The sequence below is a fragment of the Miscanthus floridulus genome, chromosome 17, assembly GCF_019320115.1.
Source record: "Miscanthus floridulus cultivar M001 chromosome 17, ASM1932011v1, whole genome shotgun sequence".
In the NCBI taxonomy this organism is placed as follows: domain Eukaryota; kingdom Viridiplantae; phylum Streptophyta; class Magnoliopsida; order Poales; family Poaceae; genus Miscanthus; species Miscanthus floridulus.
In genome coordinates this window covers 25,605,260-25,630,833 of record NC_089596.1, presented here as the reverse complement: position 1 = coordinate 25,630,833, position 25,574 = coordinate 25,605,260, and the positions used below count along the sequence as shown (strand labels likewise).

Here is a 25,574-nt window from a genome sequence, read left to right as displayed (position 1 = left end):
GCCGCGTGCTCTGGCAATGGCACAATAGAGTCCCAAAAGACTAACCCTACTGGCAGCTCGATGGAGACCGCATCCGACCACATCACAAGATGCCCTAGGATCAGGAACATGGCGTTGGCCTCCCCCGTGGCCTCCTTGATGTGCTGTGCAACCTCGCTATCGTGGAGCAGCCCCTGGGCGAGCGTTGTCCTGACGACCTATGTGCCAGGCATCATCCCGTACAGAGGGATGACGCGCACCATGAGCAGCACCACCCTCCTCGCATGATACCCCCCGATGACGCCGGCCCCACGAAGGCCATGGGTCTTCAGGAATGCGATGGCCTCGAGGAGGTCACGCATCCTCTTCTTCTCCTTGATGGGTGGCCCCCATGGCCATAATGGCGGTACCTCTTCGATTAGACGCCCGGAGAAGACCGGCAAGGGAGCAGCAGGGTCATTCTTTAGGTAGAACCAATGTGAGTGCCACCCCTTGTTGGATCTGGAGAGCTGACAGGGCATGTACTCGACCGGTTGCTGCCCCTGGAGGTGGATGCCCACGCATCCTATCAGCACCGGGGTCTCTCGGCCTCTATCTTTCTTCTTGATCAAAGAGATGGAGAAGAAATATTTCCATAGCTCGAAGTGGGGCTTGATCCCCAGGTACTACTCACACATTGCGACGAAGGCCGCGATGTGCTAGATCTCATTGGGGTTCAAGTGCTACAGCTTGATCTGATAGTGGTGCAACAGACCCTAGAAGAACGGGTGGTGAGGAACCACGAGTCCATGCTCGTGGAAGAGTGCGAAGGAGATGACGTAGCCGTCGGGCGGCACCGGCACATCCTCATGGCCACAAGCCACTCCACCGCATTAGTCCTCCCGCAGAGAAGACCACGCTTGACGAGGCCCTCCATGCGTAACATCGGAGCGGTACCACGAATCCATGGAGGATGGAAGTGGCTGCGGAGAAGCAAAGGCGGCGGCGGAGAAGCAGAAGCTATAGATCTAGGGCTCCGACGGTGGATTAGCAAGCACGGCAGATTCGAACGGTGGCGGCGGAGAAACGGAAAAGGTAAGGCTGTGGTTTTGGTGTGTAGAAATGTGAAGGGGGAGGCCGCTATTTATAGGATGGAGCAGGGTGAGAAGGTGAACCATCCGCCTAGATTCACGCGCCCGCTGTGCTGTGTCACGTCACCTCCCTCCGAAGATCATGCGCACGCTATCTCTGGCCGTGCCCTCGAAGGACACGCCAGATGATGGTTCGCCCAGTCGATGGGCCAAGAACCGTCGCAGGTAAGGAGGGATACAGAGCTAAAAACGCTCCTACGGTCCATTTAGGCCCAGGAGTTCAAAGGATGGCCGGCCGATGGGTTCACAGCCACTCTGGGGCACCCTTAGAGCGAGGGGTGAAAAGGGATGGGCCCACTAGCAGCCAATACCCAGGCGCACAAGCGTCGTGGGCATCCCAGCCCATGTTCGAGTCTTGGTCGGTTCCTAGTCCATGTTTTTTCCTTGAAGAAAGGCAACGAGCCCTTGGGACCGGCCAAACTAACCCAAGAACTATATGGACTAGCCGCCAAGTGTCTAGAGTCAGTCACCAACTGACCCATGCCGGACCCCCACAAATGGGAAGCTGGGGCCCCACTCGGACTAGCCCGTTAATAGCTCACCGAGCACCATGTTTCGTCCATCGAGGAAAAACGTGACACGGCTCAGCCCCTCCATTTTTATTAAAAAACGCTTGAGGGACGACGATCACAAAGACAAGCCGACTCTCGACCAGACCGCTGCTACGCACGGGGGCTCAAGGGAAGTTGGACTCGCAAGGATACCACACGCGCGGTCATAGTACGACGGCGGACCGATCAGATCCTAGGGGACTGGAATCAAGATAAATCTTTTCGACCTCACGAATCCTACGGTTACATGCCCCCAAGAAGACCGATTGCGACAAAAGGGAATCGCCATCCTACCAGGACACGCCACGGGCTACAAAAAGAAGGCCAAGGCCCTCAGAGTCCTCCCGTCCAGAAAAGCCTCCAAAAGAGTATTCTACTCCTCCGTGGGCTTGGGGGCTACTGTTGGGTATCGATATTAGGGATACCCAAAGCAAGGAAGTGAGCACCCACACTGACTTCCCTGGATAGATCAAGACGTATTAAAAGGTCTCGCCCGACCCAAGGCCGCAGGCTCCTTCTCGCCTAACCTCAAGGCCACGGGCTCCGTCTCGCCCGACCCCTTGGGTATGGGCTCAGTCTCGCTCGACCCCAAGGACGCAGGCTCTGTCTCGCCCAAGGCCGCGGGCTCCTTCTCGCCCGACCTTGAGGCCGCGGGCTCCGTCTTGCCCGACCTCGAGGCCGCGGGCTCCGTCTCACCCGACCCCTTAGGTGCAGGCTCCGTCTCGTCCGACCCTAAGGATGCGGGTTCCGTCTCGCCCAATCCCTTGGGTGCGGGCTCCGTCTCGCCCGACCCCTTGGGTATGGGCTCTGTCTCGCCCGACCCCAAGGACGCGGTTTCCGTCTCGTCCGACGGGGACCCATACCGCCGCCAACCACTCCAGGTCCAAGCGTATGGGCTTAGGTCAAAACTCTAACACCAGGGAAGAACTAGCACGTCTCGACGTAACCTGTGGCCATGACGGGCCATACCTGAGGATTCACATCAAGAACAGTGTCAGGTGTGCCGGTGCTGTCCTGCCTAACCCTTGTACGGACGCTGACAGGAGCGTCAGTTCACCACGACGTTCGCCGGGATGGAGTGGAACGCCATGACCGGCAGACGATGCCTGCGCATGGCGCCAGTGACGAACAAAGCCGCAACGTGGAGCCATCCCTGTTGACATCTACAGGATAGGCGGGGCCCGCATGAAGGAGAAGAAGGACCCAGTGATCCTGGAAGCCTTCTTCTCTCTCGTTCTTCTCATTTTTCTCCGCTGTAACCCGCGCTTTCCCTTCGCCTATAAAATGGGAAGCAGGGTGTCTCATGAAAGAGGATGAAACGGAACACAAGAGCACGATACGAGCACACGACTGAGCGGCAAGCGAGCTCTCAGTACCCGTTCACTCCTTCCATCAGAGACTTGGCATCCTCTTCCTCTCTCGCCTGTTTGTAACCCCTACTGCAAACCAATTGTCGGTAACACGAGCAACAGCGAACTGGACGTAGGGATGTTCCACACGAACCAGTATAAACCCTTGTGTCCTCCAAGCACACCATCCAAGCCAGACGCGCAAATACAAATTTACTCGTCGGTGGTCCGAAAACACCGCCACTTATATACGATTTACACTTGTTAAGTCCAACTACACAGACACTTAAAAATATTCAATTAGACATATATGGCACCTAAACATATTATGTACGGGCAGTTAAACATCATTGCAACAATCGGACTATTTGTTATTATGTACTTAAAGAGCTCTCTATGTACTCACCGAAAAGCTCCGGTGGTAGCACCCGAGCTTACCACAGGCCACGGGAGATCCCAACGGCTAGTTCAAACTAGCCATTAACTAGCCAGAGCTTCGGTGAGCTCTTCTTCAGTGCCACCGGCGAAATTCAGTGACCTATAGCGCCATTTTCAAAGGAAAATACCCTCTTTGGAGTGAAGGTCCGGAGAACCCTCCAAATTAGTGACCCCACCGGAGGTTCCCGTTGCCCTCAAGCAGGCACGGAGCCAGCGGTGGGGCTAGGGGGGCTCCAGCCCCCCCTACCGCTCGCGAGCAAGCGAAACCCCGTAGAGCCGTCGCCTGAAATTTCAGTTGTAGATGTACAGGTAGGAGGGGCTGAGATTTGCTGAACCTCTTTTCTTGCTAATTGCCGTTGTTTAGCCTCTCCTAAATTTTTTCCTAGCTTCGTCCCTGCCCTCAAGAGAGTTCTGGTTTTGGACCCACCGGAACCCTCTAGTGACCGTCACTGGAAGCTTCCAGTGACCCGCTTTGAAAAACTCCCGCGTGCACAGAACGCTACCATATGTCAGCCCAATGCTCCGATGGCATTGGAAGAATAGGTTAGCACTGAATAATTTCACTGTTTTCGGCCTGGCACCCTAAGCTCCGGTGGCAATTCCAGTGATCGGCCTATAGCTATACATGGACGATCAGACCAACCCAATGGGCACCTTTACTCTCTCATGCCCCTCGTCAGAGAGTTCTAGTGGGTGTAAAAACACCACACGGAAGGCCTTTTCTCGAATCTTTTTCAAAAGGGCCAACTCTAAGGGGCTGTTTGGATCTCTTTATTTTGGAGGAATTGGAATCCACTAAATAGATTAGTCTATTTGGTTTGGAATTTGAGATTCCATAACTTACCAAAGTTCACGTATAAGCCTACCTAAAATTCATAGGGTAGGAGATGAAAATTGATTTTATAGATGAACATGCTATGTTTCTACTCTTCCATTTATAGCACGCTCTTCAACTCACTTTCCTATAGTAGAAATACAACATATAAGCATTTCTCTTGCATGGCTAACAATTGTGTATAAATATAATTCATATACAACCATATTAGCTTAATTAATATGTGCATAAATTATAATTTATTAGAATGAATTCAATTCCAGGAACCAAATGGGGCCTAAATGAATTCCCACGGGAACACTAAGGTGTGTTTGGTTATTTTCGTAGTCCTCAATCATATATCTTGTATGAGTGGATGCAGGCTGAGTGGATGCAATCATATGAAAAGAAAAGTGTTGGGTTGGTTGCATGAGTGGATGCCCTGCGCCTGCCGCCGCCGCTGGAGCGTGCCTGCGCCGGGGGTGCCGCACCGTCGCCATCGCCGCCGGGTCAGGGCCCGCACACGCCCGGGGGCCCATGCCGGGCCACCGTGCCAGGACCCTGCCACGCCGCCGCCCCTGGGTTGCACACGATGGGGGCGGCCCTAGCCCCCCGAGAGAAAGGGAGAGGAAGGGGAGGCGGTCGAGAGAGAGAGAGAGAGAGAGAGAGAGAGAGAGAGAGAGAGAGAGAGAGAGAGAGAGAGAGAGAGGGAGTGTGTGTGCTGTGAATCAAAAGCCGGATATATATTTGGTGTTGAGTAGAAGCGGAAGCAACAGAAGCCACAAGAATATGCTCCGGATAAAAGCGGATTCAAGCAATAGGAGCCGTAGGATCACAGATCGGACGGTCAATAAGAATCAGCTTGACATGGACACTCCCAATGGCGTTGAGCTCCTGCGGTTCTCTTGTTTTTAAATTTAAATAAATTTGGAGTATTTAGTGTGCTGAATTGAATTCTCGCTAGAGTGGCTCTAACAAGTTCGTTCTGATTACAGATCTTTACAACCTGGTCTGTCTCGATCAGCTTTTAAAAACAGGCCTTGTTCAACAAAGGCCCATTAGAGTGGATTAGGATAGAAATTTTTCAATTTTTCAATTCAACACGAGTGCATGCAATAAGCCCTAGGTGGAATATAATAACCAGAACACGGATAAATGCATACATTCATTCAAGACATAATAACTAGTTATAACACATCACGGCTTAACCGATAGAACACAACGGAGCACAGACAAGCAAACATATCTAACGAGTCTCATCTCAGGATTCTATGATTATGACTGTATGTAATAATGAAAGTTCGACAGGCTACCCACTGTTCCAAAAACAGCACCAGGGAACCGTATCCGTATGCAAACACAACTCAGGACATCATGTCATGGGGCGACATTCTTAAGAACTCAGCAATAATAACAGAAAGTAAGTATCTCTCGGCTCCTTCCTGGACACGTACAAAGGACGAGTAAGCGTGACCCGAGTGCAGCTTCAGACCTCTGCTGCCTTCGGAGAATTCTCGGGCGTCTTCAGCGGCACGTCACCGCATCCTTGAAGTCCTCCCTGGTGGCTGTGTCCTTGAACTTCAGAGCAAATGTGGCAAGGCTGCTCGGTGACTCCCCAATGCTGTTCATGCAGGCAAATGTCACGCCCTTCTTGTCCATGTCCTTGAGTGACATGTCGTTGTAGAGGCTTGCATTCAGGACCAGCCGGTAGTTGCCTTTTGTCCTCATGACGAGCCGGGCTCTCTCACCGCCAGATACAGGAACGTTCAGCTTCAGTTCACCTTTTCCTCTTTCTTTCCAGCCCCCATCTAGGTACTCATACAAAGCAGAATCAGCACTAAATACAGCCTTCTCATTTTCTTCACCGGTTTCAACAGGGCCCTCGGTCATAGCAAATTTCTTGGGTGCATCTGCTGAAGTAGCAAGCGCTGTGGCAGAACTCCCATTGTTAGCAGCACCAAGATTAAAAGAAGGGAACGAAGAACCATCGGCTTTCAGCCCAAATAGGGGACCAGCACTTGAGCCATCTTTAGAGGCTGAGCCAAACGAGAATGATGTGCTTGAAAATCCAGTCCCAACTGGCCACATAACAGACAGTGTATCAGATGTTAAGTTCTGTGCAAAGTGCAAAAAGGAAATATCATCTTGGCAGAACATTGCCAAAAGAAAACTTGAATGTTATCCATATAAACTAGCTCACCCAAAAATGGCATTAAACTATCTCAGCCAAATATTAAAACATGACAATCATATCATGTGTTTTGGACCAAATGGCATGGAACATGCATCTATATTAAGCCAAAATAAACACAGATTTTTTTAAAATCTTCATCTGGTGTCAATAACCAAACAAAATTTTATGATGAATCAAGGAAAAATATATTGCTTAACATAATACATCAGATAATAAGTTCCATCTAGCTGCAAAAATAATATCATATTGCCACAACACTGACAAACCCTGGGCGTGGACAAACACCTTCCCAAACAGTTCAATAAGTTTCGAATATGATGAAATGATGTGCAAGCTAACCTGACATCTAAAACACCAAATATACATATAGGCCCTGTTTTGAATGGCTTAAACTTATAGAGAGCTAGCTTATGGCTAGCTGTCCACAAAAGCTTCTTTTTGGAGAAGCGTAAAAAGCGGCGCATTTTGTGTGTGGCTCTATTTTTCCAGCTTCTTCCAATCTAGAAGAGAGAGCAAGCAGCAGGGCTCCTCCTGCTTAGTGGAACCGGCCGACCGCTGACTGGGAGGCAAAGGCCAAGGGTGTGCGTAGATGTGGGGTGGCTCACGTGGTGGTTGAGGCCAACACATTGATCCAAAGGCGCTCGTCAGTGGGATGGCACTCGGTGGGGAGGCAATCAACGAGGAGGCAGCCGGCGGGGTGGGGCAGCAGCAGCACTCATCGACGGAGAGGACACTCAGCAGGAGGAACTCGTCACAATGGAGGCAGGCTTCTAGGAGGCACTCAGGGTGAGGAGGCGCTCGAGGACGGCGAGAGAAGGCCGAGATAAGCTCCTCACAGGCTGCTTAACAAGTAAACCGGTCACAGTTGTTTTGTGGGAAACGCTTTGCCAGGAAGCTGCCTAGAAGTTTCATTTGGCTGCTCCACTGTTTCTCTTTTTTGGTGAAAAGCAGTTCCAAACAGGACCATACTACATAGTGCAACTCAGCCAAAGAATCATGTTTAAAATTCCATTCATGTAAACAATATACTGACAAAATGCCCCTGATTTGACTTCTATTCCACTTTCTATATGTAATAACATAACAACATGAGTAGCAATTAGCCAGAGAAAAAGTACTTTTAATGATTACAAACATGATGAGGTAAGTGATAGAAGAAAAAAAATATCAATTGTGACTCTGTAGACTGTTTGATAGATTCCATTTCTGTAGATGATTTGTTGGATTGTCAAGATAGCATGTTAACATATACGGCCTGTTCGGCAGGCCTGAATTGGCTGGCTGGTGCTGGGGCTGGACCAGCCAACCCAGCCAGCCAATTCCAGCCGCCAGCCATTCCCAGCAGCTGGAAAACGGCTGATTTCACAATTTCAAATTCAAACTGATTATTGGCGCCAACAGGTAGTTTTCATATAATGGCGCCAAACCACAATGCACATAAGGTACCAACATTTAGGTATCAACAGAATAATCTTCACCACAAATGTATTACTGCACAACTAGATAGCAGCTTTTCTCCCCTGAGATGCCAACTCTGGCTCCTACTGTATGTACAAATGTACTGATCTTAACAACAGTATTCAATCTGCAATCAATTCCTAGGATGTCATAAGGTACTGTGGAAATCAATGAGATGTTTGCAGTTTGTTTGTTTTTTAAAAATAAAATAAAAAAGGAGTGTTGAAATGTTTGTTGTCAACTGACCAAAATCCAGCCAACAGGTCTTAGCTACAGACAGAGTTTGGATAACAAGCCTATGAATCCAAAGTGCATATGTATATCATATATCAATCAATCTTAGCATTTCATCCAATCATCTCAGGCAATACATGATAAGAACAAACAAGCAATCAAGGTCCTTGTAACATATGCAAGCATTGTCATACACAAAGCTATATTTAAGCACTGCCAAGTAAAAATCAGTGACAACATGACGGAATTTTTTTTTGCTAGGCATCACGAACCTGCTGGGGGATGCGGGAACCGACCGTCGTCCTGACAATCTTTCAACACCGCCATGTCATGACATGCCCCTGCCTTCCCGGCCCCCACGTATGTGAAACGGCCATCCATATCCACGATGGCACAAACATTAATTGTTGTTTCACCTTTTCTATTGAAGAAATCAGCCTTTGCTTCACGGTTAACCTCAACCTTTATGTGCGTGCCATCTATAGCACCTATGCATCCATCAAACCATGGTGCATATGCAGCAAGTTTCTAGCTTACGCGTGCGTACTTCCTATCTGCGGGCACTAGGACAGTCTTTGCCCACTTATACACGACCTCTGCAACTGCTGTTAACTTTCTGCTAACTGTATCTAAAGACCTTTCAAACCTATGTTTGCACTCTCTAGTGGCAGATTGGTGGGCACAGGTCCAGATGTACATGCCTATAGCTTCTACCGAGGTACACTTATTTGTTGATGGCAGGCCGAAAGGAAGCAGGGTGTCATGCAAATGCATGAAGGCATCACGCATCATGCGCAAATTGTCTATACATTTGGTTTGTCGGCAAGGGTAAGCTGCATCCATTGGGCTCCAGATAGTTTAGGATTGGGACAAGGAGGATTTACCTCAGGCATTTGCTGCGACATAATACTTTTCAACCTCCGCAGCATGACTACTGCCTTCGCGGCGAAGATCACAGTGCTAAGTCCATCACTGGAAGTGTCGCTGTACGACGACTCGTCAGTGCTGCTCATTGTGCTACCTGCAAATGGGCACACATCAGTAAGATGTTGATGCATATATTGGGAACAAAACATTTGCTAATAAGTGAACATGTCAAGTTACCTGAACTAGGTAGTTGGCACGACCACCTTAGACAAATTTATGTAAGGAATGAACAACAGAAAAGTGATCCATGCATAAGGTCTTACAACGCTCACAGCACGACACATATATTTTATTCAAAACACGAGATAACGACATGCACTTAGTTCTCCGCAACGGTCTTTATTAAAACAAACAAAACGAAACAACGAACAGAATCAACTCAACATACACATGGTGGAAAACAAAAACAGTAGAAAAAACCGCAGTACGAACAATAGTGCTGATCACTGGGACTTTGTGGAGCACACGAAGTCCCACGACACATTGACCCAGTTCAGCCGACCCTCTTTAGTTTCCAAATTAAGAAAAGCCCGACGACGGAGCCTGTTGTTGCAAAGGTTAAGGGTTTACGCGAATACTACATCAGTCTCGCTGTAACCATCTTGCTTCAGAATCTGATGGACTTGGGACAACTCCTCAGCATCTGTGGCCTGACGGGACTTCTGGGACCTAGCCTCCCTGATAATGTGGCTCAGGTCTTCAAGGCAGTCGTCAATGGATGGAGTCTTACTACTCTTCTTACTGCGAGGACTGTTAATAGAATGTTCCCTATGGACTCTCTTCGAGGGCTGAGCACCACTACGCGGTAGGACCGGCTCGTCCGACAAGGCCGAAGGAGTGCGAGGGCTTCCACTACTGGGTGTCTTGTCAGGTTGATGGCCCCCCTCCGATACCAACTCGCCCCTGTCACGTGGGGTGCGTCCCAAAATCGTGATCAGTTGCTCACAGCATTAGGGGCGTCTGAACTTCTCACGAGCGGGTTGGCTACTTTCCTGCACGTGTTTCAGTGATGGCGAAGTTAGTACTGAGTTAGTAGGAACCTAATTGCTAAAAAATAGTCAAGGAAATGCGTGTAGTTAGTACCCCAGGGCTGGCGCCGTACCACTAGGGGTCAGCTGTAACCTCTCCAGTAAGCGGGTCACGGCCTAGCCCAGTATGGGTCTGACCGTCGCGCCAATTGAAATACAAACATTTCAGCTCGTTGTACTTGTTCTGGCACTTTTTCTTGTTGTACCCGAGCCTCGTGACTTCGTTGAAGCCACGAACGACATTGGTCCACCCTAGTGAGGTTGGCGAAGTGGCGTTCCAGTGACAGAGGTCTTTCTGCTTGTTGATTAGGTCAAGAAGCAGAGAGCAGGTTCTGTCATCCCAGCTAGCACGTTCCTGGCTTATCTGATGCAAGGATCGACATTCAAAAGGGATTATGTACATGGATGCATATCTTATGTCATACGGAGGGTAGTTCCAGTACGCAAAGATGAGAGTGGGCGACGGAAAAGAGAACTTGCCTTTCCGAACCGCTTGCGGCGTTTTGAGCGGTGGTTGTAATGCTTGCCAGCAGGTGGAGAGCAAGACGAAGTCGACGACGCTGCCAGTTTGGGCAGCGTTGATAACCAGCGGATGAACAACAACAAAAACAAAGCCTACTTGTAAGATGTTCAATTAAGCAGTGTTGACGCAGCTTATAAAGTTATAGTAGCCTACAAAATGGGTGCAGTTGAAGGATACAAGCTAAATGGGTTATACTGACAAAACTATAATGCATGCATATGGCAGAGAAACCAATAGCCCCTGCTATTAGTGCAAGAAGGGTCACCAGGAATAACTACGATAACAGATAACTTCTCATATTGCATACTGTGAACACGCATTTGCAGGCATACAAACATGTGAGATCACCAGGATTGCATGCATGTATTCATGTGAAACCCCTAGTACCAACAAATCAACAGGTAATGGACAAACCCCTAGTACCAACAAATCAACACCTCTTAGTGGTTGAAAACTCTCCATTCCAGGTACACTACAAACACACGGGTACTCAAGTAAAAACAACCTGGAATCTGAAGTAATAGATGAAGCATTTGAAGCCAAAACATAACACTGGAACCTGTAACCTATCATAAAGAATTGAACATCCAACTAGAAATGGCTAGGCTAAAGCCCCGTTTGTCAGTGATTCCCGATTCCAGCATCACTCCAAGAGCACAGATAGTAAGCGGAATCAACATCCTAACCTGAATTAATACCTTGGGTACCAATACCAAGGTCAAGCATTTCAGTGTAAACAAAAGCACTGTAAGTACTTCCTAGCCTATGATCAAAAAGCAAATAGCGAATTTGGAAATGATGGGCTAAACCCTAGCACCCCCAAGTGCAAGAGCCCCAAAACTGATCTTGCCACAAATCCTATCCGATCAGTAAAGCTAGCTCTATAAAAGACCAGCTGCATGACCTCAAAATTGACAGTAGCCAGCTCCAGAAGTGAGTGCCAGATCCGGGGGCACCTTGCTGGAGCCAGTCGATGCAGACGGGGCCCTACAAGGAGGACGGCGGCTTGGAAACACCTGGAAGGAGCAGACGTCGACCGGGTCCTGGCGGTGATGAGGGGTGCGGCGCGGGGGTAAACCTACAAGACGAGGCAGTGGGGCTTCGATTCGGCCGGGTGAGACTGCGGTGGCGTGGGATCCGGGGGGTTACCGTGCTGGAGGGAGTCGCCATCGATGGAGGCGGGGTCGGGGAGGGAGGCGGAGAGCACTGTCACCGAGGCCCGGCGAGAGTGCGGGGAAACCCTAGCCGCGCGAGGGTCAACCTACAAGACGACGAGCTGGGGCTCAGAGGCGGCCGGGTGAGAGGACGGCAGCGTGGGATCCGGGGGTTACCTTGCTGGACGAAGGCGCCATCGATGGAGGCGGGGTCAGGGAAAGAGGCGGAGGTCACTGTCACCGCAGGCCCGACGAGGAGGACGGCGTAGAGAGGCGGGCGCGGACGGAACCAGTGGCCACCGACGTGGCCAGGAGACACGGCGTTGACGACCGCCGAGAATCGGGCGCTGAGACGCGGACGAGCGGCGAGAGTGCGGGGAAACTCTAGCCGCGCGGGCGAAGGGGAAAAGAGGACGCAGGGAGTGGCATGCAATGCCCGGCCGTCGCTTATCTCCAGCCGTTCGGCTAGGGCTAGGCTGCCAAACGGCTGGGCTGATAAGCCCCAGCACATTCAGCCCAACAAGGCTTGCCGAACAGGCTGATAAATGCCTAAATTGCTTTTCTGCTGTATATGTGTCACTAAAAAGCAGTTTGAGCTATATGGGTTAGGCTTAGAGCTGCCATTTTTGTTGTCTGAACCACCTTTATGAGAGCTACTGATCGAATCGGTGACCATAATTGGAGCTGGGGGACGATAAGGCCGCGACTAATCGCGATTAGTCGAACGACTTAATAACAATGTGAACAGTACTAAAAATCTCAGAAAAAACTGCTAGAACACTTTACTGTAAGCTTTCAGAATATTCAGATACATAATGAAGAAAAATGATGCAAAAATTATTGTAAGCTACTTTTAAAAAGGAAAATAATAAACAAACAAATGCGCAAATGGCGCCAGATCGATTGCAGATGAAACATCAGAAGCAAACGCACTGAAGTACCCCCAAACCCTTATTGTAAATGAGTAGACAGATCTCATCAGTTTCATCAGAGACTGGAATTAGCTAGAAGTTGAAATAGTAGTCATCTACTGGCACTGAGGTGAACAACACACAGCATGGTTCAGTTCATATTTCAAACCCCGACCATCCAGAATACTGCTCCTACACTAAGGACACATCGATCGATCTGCTCCTACTTGTCAAAAAGAATGTCACATCTCTAATAGCTATATAATCTGTAGTTGCCAGCCACACAAATCACGAAAGGTTAACTGGAAGAAAACAAGATCCAAAGCCATACCTGAAAATCACGGAGGCTTTCTGTTGTTTCTTGGAACAGGGCACAGTCGTGCGGAACAAAAGCGATGCGCCGCCGCCGAGAGCGCCTCGCCTCGCACCGTTCGGTAGAGGGGAGTAGGGCGGCGGGACAGGGGCGGGGACTTGCGGCTTGAGTGGGGGCGGCGCGCCACGGGGAGGGGAGTGGGGGCGGCGGCGATGGGAGTGCGGGATAGGTTTTACCAATGTTGGGCTGGGCTGTATCCTCATGGGCTTGTAGACTGTAAGTTCGGTTATTTCGGGTGTTTTGGTTAACCAATGTTGAGCTGGACCTCATGAGTAAATTTTTTTTTCTATTTTTACTTTACTTTTCTTTTATTATTCTTTTATTTTCTTTTTCCTTATTCTTTTATTTTATATTTATTTTTTATTATTATTATCTTCTTCTTTCTTCTCTTCTATTAACTTTCTTCTCTATTTATGTAGAGTTTTTCACTTTGTTTTTCATTTTCTATTTTTATTTTACTCTAATTTTGATTTAATCATTTTCATGTTTTAACTTTTTTTAAGTTTTTTCATTTCATATGTTACATGAGATACATATCATGATTGTGTAGTATGCATGTGGATTTTTTTTGATTTTTTTTTCTCTCTTCCTTATTTAAGTTATTTATTTTTATATACTTAGCATATATTATTCATGTTTTTTATTTTTATTTTCTTCTTTGTTATTTTAATTTAATTTATTAGTTTAATAATTCATTTTTTTACTTTGTTATTTTCTAAATTTAATGTGATATATGTGATGTTCATATTATAATGTGATGTTTGATATTTTTTGTGATATATTTTTTTTGTGACTTTTTGTGATATATTCAGGTAGTATACATGTGACGTTATATGATGTATTTTGTGAGGGCTATATAGGGTGTGTTTGGTTACCTGGGCTAGCCTAGCTTGGCTTAAATTTTAAGCTAGGCTAGTTCAAGCCTGACTCCAGCAACACAATCTGTTGTTGTTTGGTTCACCTGTATAAGCTAAGCCTGGCTAGCAAATCCGTTGTTTGGGTGCCTGGCTAGTAAGCCTGTACAGCATAAAGCAAGAGGACGTCGGCGAGCCTCCTCTTCTTCTTCCCGGCGAGTGGTGGCCTCCTCTTCATAGCGAGCGGCGGTGGCAGCGTGGGCTCCCACGACAGCAACGCGGGCTCCTGAGATCCAGCCGGTGGAATCTCCTCTGCGAGATCCAGTCGGGCAGAATCTCCTCCGCAAGCTCCTCCGAGAGATTCGCTCGCGGCCGTGCGTCGCTGCTCACGTGGGCCGGTGGCGTAGCCGAGGCTGTGCTGGGCGGAGCGTGGTGGCTGACGTACCCTCCACTTCCTCGCGCGTGGTGGCTGGAGCTCAGGGAGATGGCCGGCAGACCCTCCCCTTCCTCGCGCATGGTGTCCAGAGCGAGGCAGGGCTGACGGCGATGGTCGTAGCTAAGAGAGATGAACACGGCGAAGTTGATGGCGACGGACGGAGCTGAGGTCGCCGCTGCCTTCTCTCCCCTTCTAGTTCCTTCCGGCGGCGACGGTGAGGAGCACTGATAGGTGGGCCACATGCTTGTACAAGTTAGGCTTAGCTAAAACGCATGGGTTGAGCATCTCCAGCAATACAGCCTTTCTTTCCTTTTTAGCTTCCACAAGCCTGTCCTAGGGGTTGCGCAGGCAATCAAACAGCTTAAAGCTGTATTATTGAAAGCTCTAGTTTAGTTTTGGTTAATTGATGAAATCTTAAGTGCTAACCTAGTTTATTAAAGTGATTATGAGATAGGTAGCACTACTCCAAGTGATGAAGCAATGGTGAAAATCATGATGATGGTGATGGCATGGTGATGATTAAATGCTTGAACTTAGAAAAGAAGAAAGAGAAAAACAAAAGGCTCAAGGCAAATGTATAAATAGTAGGAACCATTTTGTTTTAGTGAACGAGACACTTAGTGAGTGTAATCACATTTAGGATCGATAGCCATACTATTAAGAGGGGTAAAACTCATATTGAAATGCGGTTATCAAAGTGCCACTAGATGCTCGAACTCATTTCATATGCATTTAGGATCAAGTGGAGTGCTAATACCCTTGAAAATGTTTGTGAAAATATGCTAACACATGTGCACAAGGTGATACACTTGGTGGTTGGCACATTTAAGCAAGGGTTAGAAATTTCATCGGCGGAGTGTTCGCCCATAGAGTGCGGATAGTTCAACAGTGCCACCGGCGCCCTATACAGAAAAAACAGGGGTTTACAGAGTGACCGGACGCCGGTGGTGCAGTGACCGAACGCTAGGTTCAGAGTCTGGTTAGTAACAGCAGTAAGCACACGGTCTCGGTCTTGTGACCGAATGCTGGCGTGTAAACTGATCGGACGCTCATGGTCTGAGTCCGGTCAGTGCTGACGTACGCTGATGTGAGGCGCACAAAGGAAACATTGAGTGACCGGATGTAGGGTGTGTCCGGTCGTTTGGAACCTTACTAGAAAGGACCGGACGCTGAGATCCAACGTCCGGTCACTTTCTAACTAACGCGTCCGGTCATCACTTGACCATTGACATCGGGCGATCGGTGTTTGAAGCCGATGACACGTGGCAAGCATCGGGCGACTGGACGCTGGGGTCCTACGTCTAGTCGAATTGACCAGAGCGTCTGATCACCCCGTGTTGTGCCTAGTGAAGGGGTACAACGGCTCTATTTTATGGCGGCTTCTATTTAAGCCCCATAGTCGGCTCAAGCTCACTCTCTTGGCCATTTGCATTGGCATAGCAACCTTATGAGCTTAGCCAAAGTCCTCCCACTCATCTTCATCATTGATTCATCATTATTGTGAGATTGGAAGAGAATCCAAGTGCATTGCTTGAGTGATTGCATCTAGAGGCACTTGGTATTCGTGTTTCGCTGCGGGATTCGCTTGTTGCTCTTGGTGGTTGCCACCACCTAGACAGCTTGGTGCAGCGGTGGAGGATTGGCACGAGTCGGTGATTGTTCGTGGCCATCTCTGGTGATTGTGAGGGGATTTGTACCTTCCTCGGCGGAGCGCCTAAAGGTAACTCTAGTGGATTACTCGTGTCATTGAGTTATCTCACTTGTGGGTAGGTTCTTGCGGTGTCCAAATTGTGTGGATGAGGTTTGTGCAACACCTCTTAGCCGCCGAACCACCAAGTGTTGGTCGACACAACGGAGACGTAGCGTGTTGGCAAGCATATGAACCTCAGGAGAAAATTGGTTGTCTCTTGCCATTTGGTATTCTCCCGGTGATGGATTTAATATTCACCTTGTGATTGGTTCACTCCTCTACATGGCAGTATAATCACCCTACTCACTCATTTATATTCTTGCAAACTAGTTGTGGCAAGCTCTTTAGTGTAATTAGAATTGAGAGCTTGCTTTGTTATTTTAGGTTCATCTAGTGGAGCTCTTTAGAGTAGCAAGATTGAGAGCTCTTAGTGAGTAGTAACTTTGCAAGTTGTGTGCCTAGGAATCATTGCAACTAGAATTATTGGATAGGTGGCTTGCAACCCTTGTAGAGCTAGAGTAAGTTTGCATTTCGCTATTTGTCATACTAATCAAATTGCTCTAGTTGATTTGTAGATTTTTAAATAGGCTATTCACCCCGCTCTAGCCATATTAGGACCTTTCAAGTGGTATCGGAGCCGTGGTCACTGTTTGATTAAAGGCTTAACAACCTCGGTGTCAAATTATGGCTCAAGTTGTGTTCAACCATGTGGGGGGCAAACCACCGTTCTTTGATGGCACATGCTATGATTTTTGGAAGAGAAAGATGAGGATGTATCTTGGTTCAATCAATGATCAAGTATGAGAAGTGATCGAGAATGACTATGCTATCATTGATCCTGACAATCCCACCAACCAAGATAAGACCAACAAGCAATGCAATACAATGGCTCTCAACACCATATACAATGCCATTGATTCTAAGGTGTTTGAGCAAATCAAGGATTGTGAAAGAGCTAATGAGGTGTGGAGGAGATTGGAGGAAACATATGAGGGCACACCGGCAGTAAAGTGTGCCAAGTTGTACATCCTCAAGGATAAGTTAACAAGCTTCAAGATGAAGGATGATGAGAGCATTCCGGAGATGTTCCATCGGTTGCAAGTAATTGTCAATGACTTGAAGGCTTTAGGAGAGAAGATCAAGGATGATGATGTCTCTCATCGGTTCTTAATGTGCCTACCTCCAAGATTTGAGATGTTGAGATTGCTCATCATAAGAGGAGGATTGAAGGAGATTACCCCTAACCAAGTACTAGGTGATGTTATGACCCAAGAGACATACCATGTGGAAAGGGAAGGGGATGACAAGGATGACAAGAAAGAAGAAGATAAAAAGAAGAAGAAGAATATAGCATTCAAGGCTAGCTCATCATCATCCAAGAACAAGGGCAAGTCCAAGAAAGAATCAAGTGATGATGATGATCTTAGTGATATTGATGATGAAGCTATGGCCCTCTTTGTACGCAAGATGGGAAAGTTCATGAAGAAGAAGGGCTATGGTGCAAGAAAGAGAAGAGATCACACTAAAAGCAAGGAATATATGAGAAGATGTTACAATTGCAAGAGCCCCGATCACGTTGTAGCAAATTGTCCCTACAATAGTGATAATGATGAGGATGAGAAGAAAAAACTCAAAAAGGATAAGAAAGAAAAGAAGGAGAAGAAGGAGAAAAGAATGACCTTCCAAAAGAAGAAGAAAGGTGGAGACTATGTGGTCACATGGGATAGTGATGGCTCTTTGGATAGTGATAGCTCTAGTGATGATGACAAGAAATATATCAAGAGAGCACTAGCAAGCATCGCCATCAACAACAAGCCCTCCCTCTTCGACACTTCATCGACATGCCTCATGGCAAAGCCTACCAAGGTAAAATATGATGAGAGTGATGATGATGAATGTGAAAGTGATGCTTGTAGGGATGATGATAATGATGATGATGAGGAGTACACCAATGAGGAACTCTTGGACATGTGTGAGCAAGTGCACACTTGCAATGAGACGAAGAGAAAGGAGTGCAAAGAATTATGCAAGAAAGTAAAATTTCTTGAGCAATCCTTTGATGAGCTCAATGCCACTCATGAGAGGCTAATGAAAGCCCATGAGAAGCTTGGCAAAGCTCACTCTAAGCTTGAAAAGGCTCACTCCTCTTTCATCGAGCAAGTCAAAGTGGAGGAAGCCAAGAAGGAGCAAGTGATTGCATCATGTGATGTGAGACTAACATGTGATCTTATTGATGAAACTTTTTATGAGCCTATTTTAGTTGCTCCCACTAACACTTCTTGTAGCACTACCACTTCTACTTCACCTTTGAGTGATGGTCTCACTTGTGATGCCTCATTAATGGTGGAAAATGAGACCCTCAAGAAGGAGGTGAATGAGCTCACTCGTGCCTTAGGCAATGCCTATGGTGGAGATGCCCGCTTGCTAAAGTGTTTGGGTAGCCAAAGGTTTTCTCTCAATAAAAAGGGATTAGGCTATACCCCTAAGAAAGGCAAGACGGCCTTTGTCACTCCCAAAGTTAACTTTGTGAAGGGCAATGGTCAGTTTTACAATAGATGCAAGCAAGTTGGGCATGTAGAGCAATATTGTAAGATTAACAAAAATAAGCTACCTATTGTATCCTCAATTAAATTTGATTCTTGTTACATGCTTGTTAAGGGTGCCAATGGTGTGAAGGCTAAGTTTATTGGTACACCAATTGTGGACCCAAAGAAGAAGGCCATTTGGGTACCAAAGACCTAGGTAACTAACCTTCAAGGACCCAAGCAAGTTTGGGTACCTAAAAAGAATTGATCTTCTTTTGTAGGTCAATTATAAAGCCAGAGGAAGGCATTGGGTGCTTGATAGTGGGGTGCACACAACACATGACCGGTGATCTAAGAATGTTCAATTCAATCAATAAAAACAAGAGCAATGGGATTGATAGTATCACATTTGGTGACAATGGCAAAGGCAAGGTCAAAGGGCTTAGTAAGATTGCAATATCCAATGACTTGAGCATTTCCAATGTGCTACTAGTAGAGAGCTTGAACTTCAACATTTTGTCGGTAGCTCAATTGTGTGATCTTGGTTTCAAGTCCATATTTGGTGTGGATGATGTAGAGATTATAAGTGTAGATGGCTCTAACTTGATATTCAAAGGATTTAGATATGAAAATCTATACTTGGTTGATTTCAATGCTAGAGAAGCTCAATTGACAACATGTTTGATCACTAAGTCTAGCATGGGTTGGTTATGGCATAGAAGGCTTGGTCATGTTGGAATGAAACAATTGAACAAGTTGATTAAGCATGACTTAGTTAGAGGCTTGAAAGATGTCACATTTGAGAATGATAAGCTATGTAGTGCATGTCAAGCTAGAAAACAAGTTGGTAACACACATCCTAAGAAGAGCATGATGAGCACATCTAAGGCATTTGAGTTGATGCACATGAATTTGTTTGGACCAACCACATACACAAGCATTGGTGGAAACAAATATGGATTTGTGATTGTGGATGATTTTACTAGATACACATGGGTATTCTTTCTTGTTGACAAGAGTGATGTGTTTGCAACATTCAAATCATTTGTCAAGAACATTCACAATGAGTTTGAAACAACCATCAAGAAAGTTAGAAGTGACAATGGTAGTGAATTCAAGAATATTAGAATTGATGAGTTGTGTGATAAATTTAGAATTAGACATCAATTCTCGACCAAGTACACTTCTCAATCAAATGGCTTAGTTAAAAAGAAGAATAGAACTTTGATTGACATGGCAAGATCAATGTTGAGTGAGTACAATGTGAGTCATTTATTTTGGGCTGAAGCAATCAATATGGCTTGCTATTATAGCAACCGACTCTATTGTCACCCCATGATGGAGAAGACACCTTATGAGCTTTTGAATAGAAGAAAGCCCAACATAGCATAATTTTGGGTTTTTGGTTGTAAATGCTACATATTGAAGAAAGACACTAGATTGAGCAAGTTTGAAAAGAAATGTGATGAAGGCTTCTTGCTTGGTTACTCCACTTCTAGCAAGGCTTATAGAGTTTGGAATTTAGCTAGTGGTACTCTTGAGAAGGTTCATGATATGGAGTTTGATGAAACAAATGGTTCCCAAGAGGAAGATAAGAATCTAGATGATGTGAGAGGCACTCAATTGGTCAATGCAATGAAGAACATGGACATTGGTGATATAAGGCCTAGAGAAGTGATTGATGTTGAAGATGATAAGAATCAAATGCTCTCTAACTCAAATGTGCAAGCTAGTGGTTCTCATGATCAAGTTCAAACAAGAACTAGTGATGGCAAAGTGCAAGATCAATAACAAGTGGCTAGTTCATCATCTCAACTAAGTAATCAATCAAATGCAAGCAATCAAGTGCAAGTGCTTCAACCAACCAATGTTGCAAGAGATCATCCATTGGACACTATCATTGGTGATATTTCAAGAGGTGTGCAAACTAGATCAAGATTGGCCTCATTTTGTGAGCATTTCTCTTTTGTGTCATCCATTGAACCTAAGAAGATAGATGAAGCTTTGAGGGATGTTGATTGGGTCAATGCTATGCATGAAGAGCTAAACAACTTCACAAGAAACCAAGTATGGGAGTTAGTTGAGAGGCCCAAGGATCATAATGTGATTGGAACAAAGTGGGTCTTTCAGAACAAGCAAGATCAAGATGGGATTGTAATAAGGAACATAGCAAGATTGGTGGCTCAAGGTTACACTCAGGTTGAAGACCTTGACTTTAGAGAAACATATGCTCTAGTTGCAAGATTGGAAGCAATTAGGATCTTGTTAGCCTATGCTTGTGCCCACAACATCAAGTTGTATCAAATGGATGTGAAGAGTGCATTTCTCAATGGGTACATCAATGAGCTTGTGTATGTTGAGCAACCTCCCAGTTTTGAAGATAAAAAAAACCTAACCATGTTTACAAGTTGAGAAAGGCTTTGTGTGGATTAAAACAAGCACATAGAGCATGGTATAAGAGATTGGAGGATTTCCTACTCTCTAAGGAATTCAAGATGAGAAAGGTTGACACCACTCTCTTCACCAAGAAGCTTGGAAATGACTTGTTTGTATTACAAATCTATGTTGATGATATCATTTTTGGGTCAACAAATAAAGATTTTTGTGAAGAGTTTGGCAAGATGATGGCAAGTGAGTTTGAGATGTCTATGATTGGAGAGCTTAGCTACTTCCTTGGTCTTCAAATCAAGCAAATGAAGAATGACACTTTTGTGAGTCAAGGCAAGTATATCAAGGACATGCTCAAGAAGTTTGGAATGGATGATGCTAAAGCTATTAGTACACCAATGGGGACAAGTGCAAGCTTGGATAGTGATGCTAGTGGCAACATGGTGGATCAAAAGATGTATCGGTCTTGATTGGAAGCCTACTCTATGTGACCACATCAAGGTCGGATGTGATGTTTAGTGTATGCATGTGTGCTAGATTCCAAGCCTCACCAAGAGAAAGTCATTCAAAAGCAACAAAGAGAATATTGAGATACTTAAAGCATACACAAAATGTTGGATTGTAGTATCCCAAAGAAGCAAGATTTGAGTTGATTGGATATTCAGACTATGATTATGCGGGATGCAAAGTTAAGAGAAAGAGCACATCAGGCACATGTCAACTATTGGGAAGATCACTTGTGTCTTGGTCATCTAAGAAGCAAAATAGTGTAGCACTTTCAACCGCCGAAGCTGAGTACATTTTGGCTGGTAGTTGTGCTCAATTACTTTGGATGAAGGCTACTTTGAGTGACTTTGGAATTGAATTCAAGCAAGTGCCATTGCTATGTGACAATGAGAGTGCCGTAAAGCTCACCAACAACCCGGTGCAACATTCAAGAACAAAGAATATTGATGTCCGCCATCATTTCATAAGAGATCACCAACAAAAAGGGGACATTTGCATTGAGAGTGTGGGCACCAAAGATCAACTTGCCGATATCTTCACCAAGCCACTTGATGAGAAGAGGTTTTGCAAGCTAAGGAATGAATTGAACATACTTGACTTCTCCAATATGTGTTGATGCACCCCCCCCCACTTATATGATTGTCGATGTTTCACCACCGATAGCCTGCCACGGGGGTACTCGGGGCAGTTTGTTCGGGCTTCAGCGTATGCAGAACTCGATGGTTAACGCAAGAGACAGTCGATTTATCCTGGTTTGGGCCCTTGACCGTGATCGAGTAACAGCCCTACGTCCAGTTCGGCGTTAGCCTTTGTGTTGGATTGGTTGTAAAGTGTTGTGTTATCTAAGTCCCTTCTCTAGGAACTCTGCCCTCCTTTATATAGTCAGGAGGCCAGAGTCCTAGTCGGTTTACAATTAGAGTTCCTAGTAGAATTATAGAATAATACTACTACTAAGATTACATGGAAAGAATCCTAGTTAGACTAGATCTTCTCCCTTCCCTATGGGGTATCCCATGAGTTCTGTATCGACAAGCCCCCGAGCACTTCATGGTTGAGCTCTGGAAGCCTCATCTTGTTCTTTTAGGTCTTGCTGAGCAGGAACAAGTGTCGTCCGAGTGCTTTCCTGAGTGAAACCGTGTAGCGCTTCTTGGGATCTTTGAGTGGTGAGTGTTTTTTTGAAGAAAAAGTACATCCATCTGGGTGTAGCCCCTGAGCCTCTTGCTATTTGGAACAAGGAGCTAGAGGGTCTTGTCTTGAAATTGTTCTGATTCTTCGTCGAAAGGCCCCCGAGCATATACCCGGGTTATTTATCAAAAAGAACTCGGATATAGCTCGGTCCGGGTTCTTTTTGTCATGAGGCCTTGAAGTGGTCTATCTTGAAGAAGTCTTCTTGGTGACGTGCGCTTTTTTGAAGAAAAAAGTGCACTCACTAAGTGTAGCCCCCGAGCCTCTTGCTATTTGGAACAAAGAGTTGGAGGGTCTTAAATCTGAGTTGTTCAAAGAACTGAGAACCTCTCCTGTTGCTGCCCCGAGCATATATCTGGGTTCTTTTATTCAAAAAGAACTTAGATGCAGGGTCTTGGCATATTCTTTGGTAGTCTGATGTTGTCAGATGTAGTTGTATGGTGGTGGTTGAGTGTAAATGCTATTTGTTCACGAGTTGTACAGTGTTGGTATATCCTTTCTAATATGCTCGTCCTTGAGTACTGTTCCTTCACGCCTGAGTCCTCTTTCATTGATTTTTGTCTTTTCACTGTGTTCTTTGTTAGTTTTGTTCCGTTGGTGCTCCCGGTCCATGTGCACCGCTTCTTTTGGTCTATAAATACCCTCCTAGTGTGTTGTTTTGATTCATCGAGCATTTTGTTGCATGGTCTGAAATCTCTGTAGTCATAAATATGATAGTTTGTGAAGTAGAGCAGCCCCCGGGTGTAACTTGTAGTTCTTGTATATCTTGTCATAGCTGGAGGGAGTCTTGTGATAGAGATTAGAGGTAGACTAATCTCGCAGTGGCATTGTACCATGAGGTACATGGCGGTAGTTGGAGGAAGTCTTGTGATATGGGATACGTTCCTTCATCCAGCAGTTCTGGGTAGATCCCCCTTGCCTGCCCTGCGACTGTCTGGTGTAGATCAACGCCTGATCCGGTGTCACATCGTACTTGGGTAGACAGATGCCTGCAGGCCTTCTCTGGTCCATGTTGTCCCACCATGCTGCTGACTTCTGCCTCGGATGTACTGCGTTCGTCCTTTGAAGAAAACAGTGTAGCCGAGTGCGGTTTGTTCTACCGAGTAGCAATTTGGAACACGTAGTCGTTCCAGAGCCTAGTTGTGTCCGGGTTCCTTTTTGCTACCTTGCTCGTCGTAGTACCGAGTTCGTTGGGTCTTGTAAGATGTGTAATCTTGTATTTTTTGCAGCTATTTATAATGGAAAGAATCTTGTCTTCTGGGTTGTCATTCTTTTTTCTGCTGATGTCCTAGTTGTTTATGAGATTCCCAAGTTCTTTCTATAAGAACCGGGTTCTTGTGTTCCTTGTGAGGTAACCCTTCGTTGCTTCATGGTTGATGAGTTCTTTTTATAGCAATATGATAACTCTGCCGTGGTGCTGGATGGATAAGTCTGAAATCTGCCCATTGAACTGTACCCTTATATAGAAGTGTGCCGTCCGTCATTTTAGCTATGTCAGTTGTGTTGGGAAATAGACTGTTGCGTTCTCATGCCATGTTTAAATGGGCCTAATGGGCCACATTTTTATTGCTATAAAAATCTATTTAAAGGCCTTCTTTCTTCTTTTTCTTTGCTGCCCTGCTTTTGCCTTGAAACCCTAATCTTCAAAATTCCACCGTCGCCATTGTCGCCATCATCTGAGCACCGCCATCTGAGCATCATCGTTTCTTAGTGCTTTATTTGTTTTGCTAGTATATGGGTAGGAAGAAATCAACGAGCAAGTTCTAGGCAACCTTTGTAGACGAGGAGGCATCGCTTTCTGTGATTGAAAATCAAGAATTCATGGCTATGAGGGCTACTTAGAAGATCTGGCTGGTTCTGACTACGACTAAGGATCAGTTGCGCGAGCTTGTCCGTGATTGCCTGATCCAGGACAAGGAGATTGCTGAATGGAGAGCTCTAGGCCAACATCGGGTCCCAACTCCAGGCCCTGGTGAGATTGTTCTTTTTGTCTCCTTTATCCATGCTGGACTCTGCCTTCCTACTTCTACTTTTCTTCATTGATTTCTCAGTTATTTTGGGATTAGCTTGAACCATCTTACTCCCAATGCTATCCTTTATCTTTCTGTTTTTGTTCATCTTTGTGAAACTTTTCTTGGAATTCCTCCTTCTCTTTCTCTCTTTTGTTACTTCTTTCGTCTGAAGCCCCAACCTCGCAACGATGACACCCATGTTCTTGGTGGCTGCGGGATTCAGTTTCGTTAGGGTTGTAAGAGTAAATTCTTTGATTATGACTTGGTTGATTTTGTGAGGGATTAGCGTGTCGACTGGTTTTATGCCGCCAATATGATTCCTCCTCTTGCTGTTCATTCTGGTTCTGGTCCCGTGGTTAATGACTGATGGGAAAAGAATCCCCTGACAATGGATGAGCTCCAGGCGATCAAGCCATTTCTTGAGAGGATATGTGCTCTAAAATAGCAAGGCTTGACCGGCTTCAGGATCGTTTCCAGTTTTCTTCATCGTCGTGTTCAACCTCTGAAGGAGCGAGAGAATTACGGTTTTGAATACTCTAGGGTAGAGGACCCTTCTTGTATGGTCCCTGCCCTTGAGTTAACTGGTGAGGAGGTGCTCGAGCACCTTTAGAAGATGTTGAAAGGAGTGAGCGTCATCCCGCATACTGTCCCTAAGTATTGTGCTAACAACCCGCCTCCTGCTGTGAGTTGTTTTTTTCTTATGCGGGTACTTTTCGTATTTCCTTTGCTGTCTCTATTTTTCGCTTAATCTTTCTTGTCTGGTTGTTTTACTCTTTTATAGGAATTGGGGCGTAACTTTGTTGATCCGATCCCCCTTGATGACTACCCTGCCATTGTGGAGACTAGAGAGAATCTTGTTGGGGCATCTTTAACCAGTAAGTTTCAAACCACCACGATGTTTCCTGGTGTTTCTT

The 25,574-nt window shown here is 46.0% G+C and overlaps 1 pseudogene; it reads right to left on the bottom strand.

Annotated features, from left to right (window-relative positions):
- Positions 1-5,504: 5,504 nt before the first annotated feature.
- Positions 5,505-9,004, bottom strand: LOC136518852 (nuclear pore complex protein NUP50B-like; annotated as a pseudogene).
- Positions 9,005-25,574: the final 16,570 nt, after the last annotated feature.